The sequence below is a fragment of the Mus caroli genome, unplaced genomic scaffold (genome assembly GCF_978045245.1).
Source record: "Mus caroli unplaced genomic scaffold, Mus_caroli_1 scaffold_5, whole genome shotgun sequence".
Classification (NCBI taxonomy): domain Eukaryota; kingdom Metazoa; phylum Chordata; class Mammalia; order Rodentia; family Muridae; genus Mus; species Mus caroli.
The window spans coordinates 4,045,782-4,065,047 of NW_028227260.1; the positions used below are offsets into that span (position 1 = coordinate 4,045,782).

The 19,266-nt window shown below is 40.1% G+C and overlaps 1 protein-coding gene across 5 annotated transcripts in view; it reads left to right on the forward strand.

The window, feature by feature from the left end:
* Positions 1–19,266, forward strand: part of Frmpd4 (FERM and PDZ domain containing 4) — a 667,256-nt gene that overhangs the window by 270,378 nt on the left and 377,612 nt on the right. Inside the window, exon 1 of one of the 5 annotated variants that reach the window (XM_021153410.3) lies at positions 5,680–6,142. The exons of the other annotated variants lie outside the window; for them this stretch is intronic. The gene's annotated coding sequence lies outside the window, so the exon portion shown is untranslated. Of the gene's footprint in view, positions 1–5,679; positions 6,143–19,266 lie in introns of those variants that run through there. 5 annotated transcript variants of the gene reach the window in all.

Here is a 19,266-nt window from a genome sequence, read left to right on the forward strand (position 1 = left end):
CACATTCCCCCAAATGTTGGAACACATCATCCGACTGTCCTAGCTATCTGTGAGCAATCATAATCACAAAACCTCGCTTCCCTTCAGAGAGAGCTTGACAGAACATTTGCCTAATTTTTTTTCTACCCTAATCATAGGCACTAACATATGCATCTGTTTCCCCTTCCCAATAGCCACTCATACTTCCCTGATGTATATTAATGGCCTGAAATGTCTGAGCTATGATTAGAAACCCTCTGTGTATACTTAGGCCTTGTGTTGAGTCTAGGACTCTACTAGAATTTATTTTTAATCTGTTGATTTATGATCTATTTATAAAATCTCATAATCAGACATTTTTATCTTTCATTGACACTAAGATGAGATTCATCTAACTCAATACTTATTCCTATACTATTAGATTCTCTCTCTCTCTCTCTCTCTCTCTCTCTCTCTCTCTCTCTCTCTCTCTCTCTCTCTCTCTCTCCTCCTCCTCCTCCTCCTCCTCCTCCTCCTCCTCCTCCTCCTCCGCCTCTCCTCTCCTCTCCTCTCCCATCTCTGCAACTTTGTCCCACTTCCCTGTTTCTGCAAACAGGTTCTTAGATCAGGGAGAATAAAATCATCTACAGCTTCAAAGATAGGTTGACAGAAAACAACATTGATGGGTAATTTGAGTAATTGTGGTGATGTTGACACTAGAGAAACAGCTCAGTGGTTAAGAGTAATGGCTTTGCTTCCAGAGGACCTAAGTTTGATTTCCAGCACCCACTCAGTGGCTCACAACCATTTGTAATTGAAGTTCCCAGGTTTCAGATGCTTTCTCATGGCCAATATAGGCACATGCCACACATGTGATACACAGATATATATGTAGGCAAAACATCCATACATTGAAAAATTAAATAAAATTGAAAATTTAAGAATAATTTTATACATGTACATAATACATTTTATCATATTCACAACCCTATTAATTAGACTTTAATGTTTGATTTCAGACTAGATGTCATTATTTATTAATATCTTTCTGTCTATTGGGAATAACCATATTAATAAGCCACCTCTTTAAGTAGCTGGATCCAGGGAAACATTAGACAGTTTCACAAAGCTTAAGAGATACAAGTGGAAGTTTTTGTTATGTGAAAGATTTTTCCTTTGTTACATACATTGGATGTTGGGTTAATTAGCATTTACAACTTATAGTTCATTTCTATCATAGTTTTATATTTTAAAATAAGCTTTCAACTTAAATGTATTTTTATTATATTGTTCACCTTCACTGAGCTCTTCCAGATTCTCTCCCTGTCCTTACTCCTCTTACTTCAAATTCTTTCTGAAGCAAATAAAAACAACAAAAAAACCCAAACCAATAAAATACCATCTCCAAAAAGAAAAGAAAACAACAACAACAACAAACCTAAAGAGCCGCAAACTGGGGAAAGTTGGTTTCCCCTCTCCTACCTGGTTTAACTGACAGGTCAGTTGTTAAACTTTACACTAATGACCAAGTTTTAGTTACTTAATTACTTCATTCACTCATTTTCTAAACTAACAAAATAAAATATAATACAATAAAATAAAAACTATCACATTTACATTGGACAAGACAAATCAAAATGAAAAGAACCCAAGAGAAAGTACAGAAATCAGAGATGCACTCATTCACACACTCCAGAATCCCATTAAAAACCCCACTAGGCCTGAAGTCATAATACCTGGCCCAGCTTTGTGCAGCCTCTGTGTATGTTGCTTCAACCTCTATGGGTTCATATGCATTTTGCTCAGGTTGATTTAGACAGCCTCCTTTTCTTGGTGTCCTTCATCCCCTCTGGCACTTACACTATTTCCACTCTCTATACCAAGGGATTCCCTGAGTTCTAGCAGAAGGGCTATGAGGGAAAATTCTCACTTAGAGATGGATGTTCCAAGATCTCTCACTCGGTTTAATGTCTGGCTATGGCTATGTATATTTGTGCTTGTCTGCTGTGGCAGGAAGCTTCTCTGATGATGACTGAAGAAGACTGATCTATGAGTATAACAGAATATCATTAGGAGTCATTTTCTCACTACATTTTTTTTTCTTTATTTAGACCAGTGTTATATGATTTTATGCTAGATTTCCAGGACATCTGATTTCTGGTTCTTGGTCAACCAAGCAGTATCAGGTATTGGTTCCATAGTGTGGAGTGAGTCTTAAGTCAAATCAGATATTGGTTGTTTATTCTTGCAAGCTTTATACACCTTTGCCTTGTAGGCAGGACATCATTATAGATAAAGAGGCTGTAGCTGTGGCTGACTGGTGTTTATGGTATTATTTTTTTTTTTGAGAGAGAGGGTGACAGACAGAGATACAGAGAGACAGACAGAGAGACAAAGAAAAATACCTTCTTGTAACCAGGACAATGCAATGTATGGGTGAAGGCTCTATGTAAGCACCAGCTCAATATCTTTATGTTTAATGAATTATGTAGGTGTATTCTTCAGCATTGTGGCCTTCCTATAAGTTTTTGGAGAACAACTTATAGTTTTGGAAACACCCTTGGTTGCTGCAGGATTTGAGTGAAGCTCCCTTTGGACAATAATTCAGCTAGATGCAGCCCAATCCTGATACTGGAGACTTCATTTCTCAACAAGAGATGGTCAGTTAGGTTTCTGTGATCTCCATTATTTATATTCTCTCTCTCTCTCTCTCTCTCTCTCTCTCTCTCTCTCTCTCTCTCTCTCTCTTTGTGTGTGTGTGTGTGTGTGTGTGTGTGTGTGTGTAGGAGCAAGGTTAAGTTGTTGGTTTCATTATCTGCAAGTTATTGGATGTTCATATAAATGAATTTCCTACTGCATTAGGTTTCTATACTATCCCTCAAATTACCTTTAATTTTAGCTGTCTCTACCTGTATTCCCTCCCACAAGGCCCTCTCCTCTCTGCCTTTCCACTTGATCCTCCAATTCTAGCACTATATCCATATCTGTCTCTTTTATTTCCCTTTCCTAATGAGATCTATATGATAGTATTAATTGTCAACTTTATACAATCTAGAAAACCATGAAAAGAGTCTCAATAAGAGATTATTTGGGTCAGGTTGGCCTATGAAAAATATTCTTATTTATCCTAATTGAGGTAGAAAGCCCTACTATAAGTGTGAGCCATACCATTTCATATGCTGGGCCCCGATAGAGCAAAAAAGGAGAGAGCCAACTTGTAGGGCTGTTGGGTATAGGGGAAGAGGGGGCAGGGAGAAAGCTTGCATCAGGCCTGAGTTTCTGTGCTCTGGGCAGGTAGACTCGGTAGGACTGCTGGATGCTTTCCACTCGGCCCCTGGTGGGCATCAGGCTGTGTGAAGACACTGACCCCACATGGTGGGGGGTGGACAAGGGGCAGCCCCCAATACCTGGGGCAACACTGTTGGCCCTGAAGATACAGGAGAAAGGACAGAGGGAGAGAGGTTCCTATGCAGGTGAGAGTCCTTAGTCTAGTCCATGGCTGGAGCACAGGAAGGCCTTGTGACAGGAGATTAGACACAGCTTGTTAGGAGAAAGCCTATCCCATCTTCCAAGCACAACAGGCCATGATGAACAGAGACAGTCTATGGTTTTAAAGCTTTATTGTAGAAAGGCAGGGGGAAAGAGAATAGGGAGAGAGAGAGAGAGAGAGAGAGAGAGAGAGAGAGAGAGAGAGAGAGAGAGAGAGAGAGAGAGAGAGAGACTGGCCATGACCAAGAGGAGAGAAGGGGGGAAAGGAGAGAGAGAGAGAGAAGAAAGGCTAGAGAAAGTACAGAGAAAGCATGAACTCATGTGTGCTTTCCAATGCTTAGTTGGTGTGGGGCAATGGTCTATGCACAGACAATCTGGTCTCCAGTCGAGTTGAGTTCTGAACCCTGGTAGAAACTATTGGTGGTAATTCCCACCTACATGGGATGAGAGAGGTAAAAGCTTAGAGAGTGAGAGAGAGAGGAAGAGGAAGAGAGTAAGAGGGAGAGTAAGAAAAGTAAAAGCTTAAGAGAGCAAAGGAGAGGCCAAGCAGCCCCTCTTATAGTGGGTTGTGTTATCTTGCTGTTGTTAGGTAACTGGGAAGGAGTCTAGCCTGAAGGTCAGAAGCTTGGGACATAGTGTACGTGACTAAAAGCCACGCTTTTCCTGTGGGGCCTGTGGGGTAGTAACTTCCAGGAGAAAGGAGGAAACACGTTTCGTCCCATGTAGGTGGGAATTACCACCAACAGTTTCTACCAGGGTTCAGACCTCAACTCGACTGGAGACCAGACTGTCTGTGCATAGCCCATTGCCCCACACCAACAGAGCACTGTCAAGCACACATGAGTTCATGCTTTCTCTGTGCTTGACTACGCATGTGGCCAGCTGCTTCATGTTACCACGACCTTGACTTCTCTATCGTGGTGGACTGTCTCCTGAAATTGTGAGCTCTAATAAACCCCATTCTTCCTTCAGTAGTTTTTGTCAAAGTATTTTATCATAGCAACAGAAAGGAAACTAGAAAAATATTTTTCTTCATTCTCTTGTGAGTGTTCTATGTAGCTTTGTATTCATTTTGTTATAGTGAACCAGTTGCTTCTTTTAAAAATATGTGTTTGTGTGTGTATCAGAGACCAGCGTTCCAGGAGTTGACTCTCTCTTTCATCTATAGACTCTAGGGATGAAACTCAAATCCTGAGGTATGTCAGCAAGCATCTTCACCAGCTGAGTCATCTTGTCAGCCTGACAATGGTTTCTTGACCTGTACCACAAAGCTGAATATTTGAACCAATTATTGAACAATTTTAACATGGAAGAAAACTACCAAAACAATAGAGACTTTGCAAATTGATCTACTACACAGGATGAGAAAATGTAAAACCATATAATGTGCCAAAAGAGTTTCTTTTCCTTTCTATTGCAAATAGGTCATTTAAAATCAATGTCATGTTAACCATGTATATCCAGATGCCCACGTGATATATTGAGTTATATAAGATCATGTACTTTTAGATAATGAGTTTTATTAAGATTTTACTTAATGTCTTATGTCAAAGATGGATGAAAGCCAAGGTTCCATGTTTGTTCCTAAGGTGTCTCAGTTTTTTACCAGTAAAGGAGCAAAACTGAGTTCCTTTTCAGCATAAATTTGCCATTCCATAGGGCCTTGGCAATCATTTTCTCTCATCCTGGGAAGTCACTGATGAAAAGCAGGGAGAAAAACCTGATAGTCAGCTCACTTTATATAAGGGTTCCCAATCTTTTTCCTGGGAGGAGGTAACAACTTTTTGAAGGCATTTCCATCAATATGTAGCAATCATGGCATTTGAGGGGTGTGTGTGTTTGTGTGTGTGTGTGTGTGTGCAGAGATACTGGCTTGAAGTTGCAGTGCTAAAGGAAGTGCAGTGCCATGTAAGCTAGCCCTGTAATAATAGCTCCTGGGAATGCAGAGGATGGCTCAGCATTAGGCATTCTCCTCGTGTTTCACATAAATGCATCCTGTTCTCAGGAGCTGATGAGCAGTGTGCTTGCCCTGGCTCATTCAAATTGAATGTTGGTAAAAGGAGAGTCCTAAGCAAACAGAACACTTTGGCATCATTGAAGGCAGGAGCAAGGTTAAGCTGTCGGCCTCATTCTCTGCAAGTTATTGGATGTTTATTTGCTGGCCTTACTGCACTCCTCAGGTATGTTGCTGAGGTTCTGATGGGGCACCCAATGACTGCCAGGTCCAGGTGCCTTTAGCTCTAGGGCTTTGGGTCAGTAAAGTTCCAGGCTTCGGAGGCTGTCCAAAAATCTGCCTTGGATAATGCTTTGCTGGAAGAAAAAGCTCCTCCACAGAGGCAGTTTGCCTTGTATTTTCCTTTTGTTCTTTTTCAATGCTGCAGCTTTAACTTTGTCAACGCAAGCAGGAGGAGAGAGAGCTAGCAGAGAGCTTTCTGTGGCCCGCTTTTTCCATTAGTTGGAACAAGAACAGTGTCGTGGCGGCAGCAGCCAGTGCTCACTGGCTTTCTAGTTCTGTGCTATGAGGAATAAAGACACTGTAGGGCAGTGAACCTGAACTTAGCCCATTCATCCATACTGCATTGAGGGATTGCATGGAGTGGAGTCAAATGCCACTGGGGGGTGAGGAGCACGCATCATCTTGCATTCCTGCTGGATATATCAGGAAGGATCCGTAACAGTCTCCAGTGAGTGAAAGGTAAGACATGAATGTATGCTGTCTGTGGGAACGTGAATACCAAAGGGAGATTGCATAGGGGAGGAGGGAGTTATTTCCCAACGTACAGAATGATATGTTGCTTAGATTTTCTTAGCCAGTGCATTGGTAAGAGATAGGAAGAGGTTTTGTTTTGCCCCTCACTTTCAGCATAGTGTACAAGTTACTTCTCTGTAGCGTGATATATTTTCTCAGCTCCAGGTACTCAAAAGTTTTGTGTACTTGTCCCCCTGAAGTGGGTGCACTCTCAGTGGGAGTCACGGGGGAAACTTTAGATCACATGAATGACTAAATCCACTCATTGTCACTGTGTATTTTTCAAGGTGAACTCTCACTGTAAAAATTCAATCAGTGGCTTGAGATAGAATTTCTGTTTATTTGTTTTTCCAAAATCTAGTAATAAATGGTTTTCAAGGACACAAGAATATGGGAAATGCTGCATTTTTCTTAGATCTTTTCTAAACCATGATCCCCTGGGGAACGACCTGGAGGAGACAGCGAAGTTCTAAGTTAAACCATAGATTCTACATAGTGAAATATAGGACCATCTCTTGTAAATCATTTTATAGGGGCTAAGTTTAAATTAATAATCAAAGGTAGGGAGTGTCTTTTTGGTGAGGTGTACTCCATACAAGGAATTGATGGATTTTTGCGAATATCAACTTAACTAGTTCCTAGTAAATCTCTTGTCCAGTGCTGTGAGCTCTTTTACAAGCTGCATTCAAACAGAAGGATATGTTTTTAAATAAACCAGACATTGGATTTGCCCTCAGGGAGCTGAAATGCAGTGGATAATACGAGTCTGTTGTTTCTAATAAAGCATTCATATAAGTTGTGGTTTAAAAGGTAGTCTGCTGTGCTTTCAGAATATTTCATTTTATCTCCTTATACCACTGAATTTTCTGAGTATCTGCTTCAATTAACAGTCAAATTTAGTAGACCTATGTGTGCACGTGCATGTGTATCTTTCAGCAATTTTTGTTTAAAAGATTAAGACTGGTAGCTGGGCAATTTGTCAAGAACGGAGATCACAAGATGTGTAATAGCACCAAGCATTCTGGCCATAGGAATATTGGTTGTCAAAGAGAAGAGGAAGGCTCCAGTGTGCTTTGTTCAACAATGTTTCACTTTGGAAACAATGCTGGTGATTACGTGGGCATTCATCATGGCATGACACGTAGATATGTGTTTCTGTACCAGAAACTGTGGACCTGATCTGAGGATGTGAAGACAAGGGACAGGACAAAAATTTTAGAAGAGAGATTGAAAACTGCCCCGAGAATGTTGATATGGAAGTGACAGTTACTAATCAATTCCATGTTGTCACCAGGGGCCAATTGGATGATGACTTGATAGGAAATATATTAGGGACTTATGACAACTTCTTTGCTTTGGACCTAGACTTCAAAAATGTAGGGGTGTGTGTGTGTGTGTGTGTGCCTGTGTGTGCACGCACGTGTGTGCATGTTGCATGTGTGAGTTCCTTTTCATTTCTTGCTTAGGGTATGTTACATTTACTTTTTTGTGTGAACTTTTAAAGGTATAACCATGCCATTCTCTTGCACTTTAATAACAGGATGTCGATGTACAAAGCAAATACTTAAAATGTGTGTTTTCAAGAACATGGCCTTGTCTTGTACATATTGAGTCATACTCTGAAGTTAAAAGGGGCAAGCAGTACATATGTAGCAGAAGATGGCCTAGTCAGCCATCATTGGAAAGAGAGAGCCCTTGGTCTTGCAAACTTTATATGCCTCAGTACAGGGGAATGCCAGGGGCCAAGAAGTGAGAGTGAGTGTGTAGGGGAGTGGAGGGGGGAGGGTATGGGAGACTTTTGGGATAACATTTGAAATGTAAATGAAGAAAATACCTAATTAAAAAATTTGGAAATGAAAAAAAAATTTTAAAAAGGGGGGGGGGGCAAGCTGTAAGGACCTAGCGTCAGAGGATGCAGTGTAGTTCTAAGTCTGGCTATCCTCTTACTTTTCATCCAAGGATATCTATCTTTGTAACAGTAGAAAGGAGAGAAAAGAAGTGATTTTGGTTTTGTTCTGTGAACAATTTAGCTTACATTAAAACAAGTGTCTGGCTCATTCAAGACAGTTTCCCAGAGTCTTAATTGGAGCACGAGTTGTAGTACTAATTTCCTTGAGGGTTGGCCCAGCTTGTTCCAGGAGCTAAGAAGAATTCTACCACAAAGCAAGTCAGACACATGGGCCTGACTTTGTTCTTAACTTAATTTATTAAGCAATTGTGATAGCTCACAGATACAAAGTGCCCGTTATAAGGAGCCCATAGTGTTTCTTGGACATTATCTAATTATCAGTACACCAGAAGGAAAGAAAGTGTGTGCACTATCTCCAATAAGCAGTAGAGATGATGGGGAGACATGAAGTAAAGCAATTTCTTTAACATGACTCAGAAACATCTTGGTATGAGGCTGGCATGTGATCATGGATGAATCTGGGCTTTTGTCCCTTAGACCACATTATCTCAACTTACTAGTGGGCACTCACAGTATTTTTTAAATTTAATTTTATTTGTAATTCATCTTTTTACATTCCATATTTTATTCCCCACCTCTCCCATCTACCCTCCGACTGTTTCACATCCCACACCTTCTCCCCACCCTATCCTGTCTCCACATGGATATACCCACCCCAACCCCACCTGATCTCTAAACTCCCTGGGGCCTCCAGTCTCTTGAGGGTTAGGTGCATCATCTCTGAATGAACACAGACCCGGAAGTCCTCTACTGTATGTGTGTTAGGGTCTCATATCAGCTGGTGTATGCTGTCTGGTGGTCCAGTGTATGAGAGATCTTGGGGGTCCAGACTAATTGAAACTGCTGGTCTTCCTACTGGATCGTCATTCTCCTCAGCTTCTTTCAGCCTTCCCTAATTCAACAACAGGGGTCAGCTGCTTCTGTCCATTGGTTGGGTGCAAATATCTGCATCTGACTCTTTCTTTCATCTGCTTTTTGGGTCTTCCAGAGTGTGATCATGCTAGATCCATTTTTCCCTTTTTTTAATTAGGTATTTTCCTCATTTACATTTCCAATGCTATCCCAAAAGTCCCCCAGACCCTCACCCCCAATCCCCTACCCACCCACTCTCACTTCTTGGCCCTGGCGTTCCCCCATACTGAGGCATATAAAGTTTGCAAGACCAGGGGGCCTCTCTTCCCAATGATGGCCGACTAGGCCATCTTCTGCTACATATGCAGCTAGAGACACGAGCTCTGGAGGTACTGGCTAGTTCATATTGTTGTTCCACCTATAGGGTTGCAGACCCCTTTAGCTCCTTGAGTACTTTCTCTAGCTCCTCCATTGGGGACCCTGTGTTCCATCCAATAGCTGACTGTGCTAGGTCCATTTTTGTGAGCCCTCCATAAACTCAGTAATAGTGCCAGGCCTCAGGACCTCCCCTTGAGCTGGATCCCACTTTGGGCCTGTCCCTGAACCATCTTTTCCTTAGGCTCCTCTCCATTTCCATCCCTGTAATCTTTCAGTCCGAAACAATTATGGGTCAGAGATGTGACTGTGGGATGGTGTCTTAGTCAGGGTTTCTATTCCTGCACAAACATAATGACCAAGAAGCAAGTTGGGGAGGAAAGGGTTTATTCAGCTTACACTTCCAAGCTGCTGTTCATCACCAAAGGAAGTCAGGACTGGAACTCAAGCAGGTCAGGGAGCAGGAGCTGATGCAGAGGCCATGGAGGGATGTTCTTTACTGGCTTGCTTCCCCTGGCTTGCTCAGCCTGCTCTCTTATAGAACCAAGACCACCAGCCCAGAGATGGTCCCACCCACAAGGGGCCTTTCCCCCTTGATCACTAATTGAGAAAATGCCTTACAGTTGGATCTCATGGAGGCATTTCCTCAACTGAAGCTCCTTTCTCTGTGATAACTCCAGCTGTGTCAAGTTGACACACAAAACCAGCCAGTATAATTGACCCCTTGTCAACTTGACACACAAACACATCATTAGTAAGCCTCAACCCTTACATTCTTATTCGTCCCCAAGGTCTAAATAACTTTAAAAGTCCCACAGTCTTTACATATTCTTAAAATCTCAATCTCTTTAAAATATCCATCTCTTTTAAAATCCAAAGTCTTTTTACAATTAAAAGTCTCTTAACTGTGGGCTCCATTAAAATAGTTTCTTCCTTCAAGAGGGAAAATATCAGGGCACAGTCACAATCAAAGCAAAAATCAATCTCCAACCGTCCAACATCTGGGATCCAACTCATGATCTTCTGGGCTCCTCCAAGGGCTTGGGTCACTTCTCCAGCCATGCCCTTTGCAGCACACACGTCGTCCTCTGGGCTCCAGATGCCTGTACTCCACTGCTGCTGCTGCTCTTGGTGGTCATCTCATGGTACTGGCATCTCCAAAACACTGCATGACCCCTTCAGTCCTGGGCCTTCAATTGCAACTGAGGCTGCACCTTCACCAATGGCCTTCCATGGCTTCTCACAGTGCCGAGCCTTAGCTGCTCTGTGTGACCCCTTCATGCCTTCAAAACCAGTACCACCTGGGTGACCCTTACACATTACCAAGTCCCGCTGCAGAAGGAGTACAACCTTGCCTATCTCTGGAACACAGCCTCTTTGTGCTTTCAGAAAACCCTTCCAGAAGATGTCACATCAATGATGCTGGTCTCTTCTTAATCACCGCTAATTTCTTAGCTCCAGTTAACCAGCATCAATAGTCCCAGTAATACAAAGTTTTTGCTTTAGTAGTTCTGGTATCTTGTTAATCACAGCTGATTCTTCAGCCCCAGCTAACCAGAACTACAAAATCTTCACAATCAAAACAGCAATGGCCCTGAAAAGAGTCTTTAATTTTCCCTCTGAATTTTCATAAACCAGACCTCCATCTTCTGCACTGTTCTCAGCATTATCTTCCAAGCTCCTACACAACATCTGACAGAGCTCTTAACCAATGGATCTTCAAGCCCAAAGTTCCAAAGTCCTTCCCCAGTCCTCCCCAAAACATGGTCAGGTTGTCACAGGAATACCCCACTCTGCTGGTACCAATTTGTCTTAGTCAGGGTTTCTATTCCTGCACAAACATAATGACCAAGAAGCAAGTTGGGGAGGAAAGGGTTTATTCAGCTTACACTTCCAAGCTGCTGTTCATCACCAAAGGAAGTCAGGACTGGAACTCAAGCAGGTCAGGGAGCAGGAGCTGATGCAGAGGCCATGGAGGGATGTTCTTTACTGGCTTGCTTCCCCTGGCTTGCTCAGCCTGCTCTCTTATAGAACCAAGACCACCAGCCCAGAGATGGTCCCACCCACAAGGGGCCTTTCCCCCTTGATCACTAATTGAGAAAATGCCTTACAGTTGGATCTCATGGAGGCATTTCCTCAACTGAAGCTCCTTTCTCTGTGATAACTCCAGCTGTGTCAAGTTGACACACAAAACCAGCCAGTATAGATGGCAACCCCATCCCTCAGTTGATGTCCTGTCTTCCTGCTGGAGGTGGCTCTATAAGTTCCCTCTCCCTAGTGTCGGGCAGTATTGGGGTTTCTCAACCATATTTTCTCCTAACTTCAAGGACCTTATCCCAACATTTGTGGTTACCAGATTCTATGGTCTGTCTGACATCACCAATAATCTTTTGCAGTGAAAGTAACTTCATGGAATTCGTTAGTCTAAATCACTCAACATTGTTAACAATGAATACAGAAAGCAATGAGAAATTGGTATCTCCCAAGTTTCTGCTTTCAACCTTCTCCATTGGAAAGTCTGTCAATTGTAGAAGAGGGTATCAGATGTTGTTTGTAACCTTTGACATTGAAAATATATCAGAACACACCTTCATTAGCCCATCAGCTTTTAGGCATTGAGGCAGGGCAAGCTTGACCAAAGTTGAATTAAATTTGTTAAGAAATAAAGATCAGAGATTCCACACACTCAGAGACTGACTCATTCTCTCTCTCTCTCTCTCTCTCTCTCTCTCTCTCTCTCTCTCTCTCTCTCTCTCTCTCTCTCTCTGCATTCTCTAGATATGTGCTTATTTTAAATTTCACTATGTCTCACTCTCAAAAAGAAAAGGATTTCACACACATGGAAGTTAGCTAACAGACATGGAAACAATTACAATATAGCTTCTTATTTTTTCTTTTCTTTTTCTTTTCTTTCATATATGATTTAATTTGTATTGTGAAGAGGTAAATAAGTCCATTTAATCCAAACATATAATGTACTCTATGTTTCCCTATACCACATTTCCATCTCCCTTTCCTTCCCTCCTAGTAAACTCTTTTATTACACAACATCCCTTCTGCATTTGTAGAAGCAGAAGCATGTTATTTGTTTTTCTGTGTTCAACATAATTTACAGGATACAATTATTTGCAGCTTCATTTATTTTCCTACAAATGGCATGATTTCAGTCTTTGGTTCATAGAGACCTAGGTTAGTTCCACTACCTAGTGTTGTGACTAGTGCTACAATAAGCACTGATGCGTAAGGCTATCTGTGATATGTTGAACTGGAGGTATCTAATGCAGTGACCCAGAGGGGGAATCTGAACAGAACTATCCATAAGAAGACCTCAGCCTATCACACTACCCAGCAAACTTTCTACGTAGTTAGTGTCATTAAAACTCCTTTCTATAACTCTTCTTGAATGAAGATTACAATTTTGCAGGCCGAAAATGTTTTTATATTATTAAAAAGACACTTTCATTGAAAACAATACTACAATAAACTTGTAGAAATGCTCACTTGATGTAGACCCAAAGACGTACACCATGATGGTCATGCTTACAAATTTATACTGAGAATAACCTAGGTAGGATATTTCTCACAAATAAAAGAATATATTAAAACTAGTGGCTTTCAATCAAAGGTGATTTTGTCATTATGTCTGGTGGAGATGCTACTGGCATCTAGTGGTTAAAAGCTGGGGATGACACTAAATGCCTAACTGTACAGGATGGTCCCACCATAGCTGATTCCAGAACTTCAGAGCGCTGAGATGGAAAATCTAATTTAGAATAAAACCAATAACTTGGTATTTTACAATGATTTATTTTTATTTTTTTATTTTTTTTGGAATTTGTTTCTACTGAATGGTGTGCTCTTGGTAGCAGTAGTTAATCTTGCTCATATTTGTGTAGCTTGAGTTCAGCAGCACACTTGACATATATTAGGTGAGTGGTTCTCAACCTATGGGGCATGACCCCATTTGGGGGTCCAATGATCTTTTTGTAGGGGATATCTAGGACAACTCACAGAAACACATATAGTTACATTACAATGCATTGCAATGACAAAATTAAAGTTATATGGTAGCAATAGAACTAGTTTTATGGTTGGGGGGTCACCACAACCTGAGAAAATGTACTAAGGGGTCATGGTATTAGGAATGTTGAGAACCACTGTGCTAGGCTTTTAATAAATGATGGGTGAATTGATGAATGAATACATTTTAATGATGCCAGGTAAGGTGTTCCAGTATCCTCTTTGGAACAACATTATAATTAGAAATAGCATTTCTAATCAAGGCCTTGACATTAAATAATCAATAAGGTCAATGACAAGTTGCAGAAGCAAGGGCACAGCAGCCGTGCCTTTACTTAAGTAGTCTTCTGGGCCTAGTGTAATAGGAAGTTAGCAAAGAAGTGGACATGCAAGGCCATTCAGCTCAACCTCACAAATTTGAAGTGAAACTATGGAAATCCAGGGAGGCATGAACATTCTCAGCGTTCAGTTACAAAATGTGGGAGTAGAATTATTTTAACTCAGAGTCTTGACATGTCATATGGAGATGCTAAGCTGTGTACATGTCAGTCCTGAAGACATACAGAGGGGAGTACCATCCTATAAGGAGTCACCCCCATGGTAAAATTGAACACATAAAAATCATGTTTATGCTGTCATACATTTTGACTGTAAATTGAGGCTGGGAAGAAAATTTGTATTTGATAAATCTGTGCATTCTATAAAACGGAGGAGTTTTATAGAATTTTAGAGCCTGAAATTTAGAGCATATTAATAGTCATAAAATTCTGGGGGTTGCTTTAGTCACCTTTCTCATTGCTATAACCTAATACCTGAAAAGATGCAAATTTAGAGAGGGGGGTCTTTTCTGGCTCACTGTTCCAGGGTATACTAAGTTTTTATGTAGAAGGGAAGACATGGTGGCAGTAGGGCGAGGCAACCAGTGACATGCATTAAAAGTTGGAAAGCAGAGAATGAACAGGAAGTATGTCTGAGCTATGAAACGTCACAGCCTTCCCCCAGTGACCCACTTTCTCTAACAGAGCTCCTATACCTACAGTTCCACAGCCTCACGAACACCACCATCATCTGGGGACCAAGTCTTTAACCACATGAGCATATGGAGAACATTTCACTTTTCAAGCACAAGAGTGTTTCCTAAAAGGAGTACTAGTTACAAAGATATATTGGAAAGTGCTTTTACACAGTCAGAGTTGCAACAACACAGAATTGCAAGAGTAAGCCAAGAGAAGCAGACCTGTTTGCTGAAGGACATCTCTGGGTTTTCCATACATGGGATGCTGTGCCACACCCCGCCTCTCTCCCACAGAAAGGGAAATTGTTCAGCTCTTGTAAAACTTAAAAATTGAGAGCTCATTTATGTTATGCAGCACTTTCCCTCAGAATGTACTTGTAAAGCTGTTAGGCCAGTGTTTTCTGTCTTGTAAGTCACAGAAAAGCTACATCACTCTTTAAGCTTTAGAGGGACCTTTAGGAAGACTGTTGGATTCCCTGTCCCCACCCCCCTGCAAGTCTCTTTGGAAAAAGCTATCATAAGTAATTCTTGTGTTCTATTATGCATGCTGTCTCCCCTTTGAAAATCACAGCTTTGATATATTTGGGGTTTTGTTTGTTTGGATCTTTTTTTATTTGTTTGTTTTGTTTTGTGCTATGAAATTGTTACAAAAGCATTATTGAGCCTAAAAAATGAATTCAAAGTTAGCCAACACCTTTGTTTTATACACACACACACACACACACACACACACACAACTGGATAGAAAGTTTAACATCTTAAGTACACTTCATTTCAAAAGAATCTAGATACTTTAAAAAATATCCCAACCCATATGAGGAAAGCCTACATAGAAACCAAATTCTTTTCAGACTTTGCAGCCTGGTAATTCTGAGCAGAGAAAAATTCAGACTGTATTCCATCACACCAAGGATCTCTACCAATTAGCCTTTCAGTTGTTATAGAAAATTGTTGCAAGGCCAATGTTTTAATTGACTTGAATTTACAATAAAAGTATTCTGTAATTAGGAAAGTAACAAAATATGATGCTTGACATAAAAAGTCTTCACATACAGAAATGTGTACATTTTCCAAATATTTGTATAGAAAAAAACTTAGGCGATTTTTTAAAAAAGAATATTTAATTAATAGCAATGGAAAAGAAGCTAAACTAAGAAGGATGATAGCAGAGTCATAAGAACACATAAATATCTTCACTATAACCTGAGAAAAGACAAGAACAGTCTTGGATGAGGTAAGTTAGTACTTTATTCTTTTTTTTAATTTTTAATATTTTTTATTACGTATTTTCCTCAATTACATTTCCAATGCTATCCCAAAAGTCCCCCATACCCTCCCCCCCCCACTTCCCTACCCACCCATTCCCATTTTTTGGCCCTGGCGTAACCCTGTACTGTGGCAGATAAAGTTTGTGTGTCCAATGGGCCTTTCTTTCCAGTGATGGCCGACCAGGCCATCTTTTGATACATATGCAGCTAGAGACAAGAGCTCCGGGGTACTGGTTAGTTCATATTGTCCCACCTATAGGGTTGCAGATCCCTTTAGCTCCTTGGGTACTTTCTCTAGCTCCTCCATTGGGAGCCCTGTGATCCATCCAATAGCTGTACTTTATTCTTAATGTGAAAGATGAATTAAAAATTCACTTTTGTCCTAACTGCATCATTAACATAACTATAAAATAAACTAACCTTTATCATAACTTTGGGTACAGTCTTTTTCATAAATTTGGAATATGCACAAATAATAAGTCTCTGCTTTAAGGTGAACTCAAAGATGATCTTCCTCTTCTAGTGGCTTTTTGGGGAGTGGGATTGATGATTTTCAAGTTTGCTGGAGTCAAATGCTTTCTTAGGAAATCAGATGAAGAAAACTGGTTTTTGCTTCATAGTTGGAAACATATCCCAATGCTAAAGACCATCTAGATGGGGCATGAGTGTAGCTCAAATTGTCAGCAAATAGAATGACTTTTCTAAGTGATTAGGGAGAATAATGTAAGGTGGGGAGCTTGGGAGACTTGGCACCAAGTATTCATGTCATGGTTTATGGACTGGGTGCTTGGAAGCACACTGATGAACCACCAAGGTGGAAGTACATGGATAGAAGATGTAGAAGGGCCATATGTTAATTCTTGTGGTTGAGTCATATGTCTGATACATAGGCTCTTCCCAGCATTCTGGAGTCTATGGATCCTCTAAGAATTGGTGCATTCTTTACATATTCCATTTGATTTCGGAAACTAGAAAGGGACCAAGTGAGTTATTACTTCATGGTAGCCAAAACATTATCATCTTCACTTAAAAGAAAACACTGATAGTCTTTGTGTACTATAGAATATAAAGGGGTTGCATGGCATAGAAGAATAGAAGGGCAAAAAGCCTTTCATCAAGTGTATTAGTAGAGACAGAAATAAGGAAATTGAAAGACAAGAAATATGTCATTGAGGAAGGAGGTTGCATGAAAGTGCCTCAGCTATTATAGGTTGGAAATGGGTGAAGCAAGGTAATCATCAAGAATTATACTTTGCTTTTTTTCTAATTATCTAGGGTAGCAGAAAAAGAGTTTGCATTCAGCATTTATACTAGACAAATAAAAAGTCATATACTTATTGACAAATCATAAAGGAAAGCTTAAAAATTATTGATGGCTTTTTTTTTCTTTTTCTTTTCTTTTTTCTTTCTTTTCTTTCTTGTTAGTTAGTTAGGTAGGTAGGTAGTTTGTTTAAAAGACAGGGTTTCTCTGTGTAGCCCTGGCTGTCCTGGAACTCACTCTATAAACCAGGTTGGCCTCAAACTCAGAGATCTGCCTGTCTCTGCCTTCTTAGTGCTGAGATCAAAGTTGTGTGCTACCACCACCTGGCTGAAGGCTATTTTTCAGTACTGCATTTAGCATCAAATATTTGTTTGTGACGTTGTTCTATGCTTGTAACTACGAAGTTTGGAAGATCATAAAATAATGGGGAAGCTATCTTTCTTTTGTTTCTGTGAAACATAAATACCTTATGATGTCACCAAGTGTCTTAGTAATAAAATTTGCAAATGAAACCTTGATAAATATTTCTACTTTTTGTTTTTTAAATCCTTTTAATCACACAAATATCTCTAGGGACTCGGATACATTAAACTTGAGTTAACATCATTTCAGGCAGACCTAATAATTAAAGACTGTTCATTTCTATTTTACCACATTAAGTCTAAGCCTCTAGAAAATTTTGAGACAGATTAAATAATGCTTGAAAGATTCACAATGGAACATAAGGCTTATTGATTATAAATTGAAATGAACCTCACTTTGAGGCAGGAAGGAAAGTTATGTCTATGAAGAAAGCTTTTTAATAAGGTCTAATGATTTAAGAGAGAGTTTAAATCAGGTAAATAAGAAAAACATAATTAAGATGAATTTATCATGGAAAACATCATGCTGGAAGTCCTGCTTATTTATGAGAGTTAATGCAAATTCTATTAATGAAGTTACGATTCCTCATTTGGTGTCCTTGCATGTGTTTCAGAAACTTCCATCTGCTTTTTGTTCAAAGTTACTGAGTATTTGATATGTAAAATAGCATAAGAAAATAAATTTTGGAAATTGGGTAGATTGCTTGCCTTACATGTATAAGACCCAGAGTTCCAGCAATAAAACAATATTAGAAAAACAAACAAAGTTTGAGACCATAAATTATTTCCCACCCTATTCTCTTCCTCTACTCTTCTGCATGGACATAATCATTTTGTCTTGGTTGTGGCTTTAGTACATATGATAACCAGTGTGCATGTTTGTCACATGTGTCAATTTGCATTGCCCTTCTAGGTTGCCATTATGATGCTGACTATTGCTGGCATTACTTTATCTTTGTAGAATAGAAGTCTTGGCGGGGGGGGTGTAGAAAAACAGATTATGTAATTCACTGAAATAATATACAGTGGTACAAGCCAGGCAGTAGTGACACATGTCTTTAATCCCAGCACTTGGGAGGCAGAGGCAGGCCTATTTCTGAGTTCGAGGCCAGCCTGGTCTACAAAGTGAGTTCTAAGACAGCCAGGGCTAAACAGAGAAACCCTGTCTCAAACAAACAAACAAACAAACAAACAAACAAACAAAATGAAGCAGTACAAAGAATGAGCTATTGCTGTGAAGACATAGTGTTTGGATGATAATAATGTACACACCTTATAATTCCATCTTTCGGGAGATTAAGAACAGGTGCTATTAATCCAGCATGATGTTAAAGTTGGAAGAAGGGTTACTTCTGAGAGTCAACTTGAAAAGCATGAGGGAAACTTCTAAAGGCTGCATGTGTTCAATATAATGACCTGCTTATTTGTCACATGGCCATACAAATATTTACACACATAAAGAAACTTTATTACATTTGTTACACTCCAATCACATAAAATAAATACAAGCTACATTCTAGATAAATCAATAAGTGACATATAAGCAACATGTATGCAGTCACATTCTCATAATCCCCACACTCAGGAGGGGGAGGCAGGAGGATTGCCACAAGTTTGCGAGCAATCTGGTCTGCTTAGTAAATGTTAGAGACCAGAAAAATCCAAAAGCCCAGACCTTTGCCAAACCCTTTATGATAAAAAATGTAAAAGAAACAAAGCCTGTTACCATATGACCCAGCAATCACATCTCTGAACATTTACCCAAAAGAGTAGAAAGCAGCCTATTAAAGAGACACCTTTACTCTCCTGTCATTATAGGTTGAATAAATGTAGCTAAGTTATAGAATTAACTGAGTGATCACCAACAGATGAGTAAGTGAATAAAGAAAATGTGTTTTTTATTCACAATGGAATACTATCCAGCTTTCTAAAAGAAAAACATCCTGTC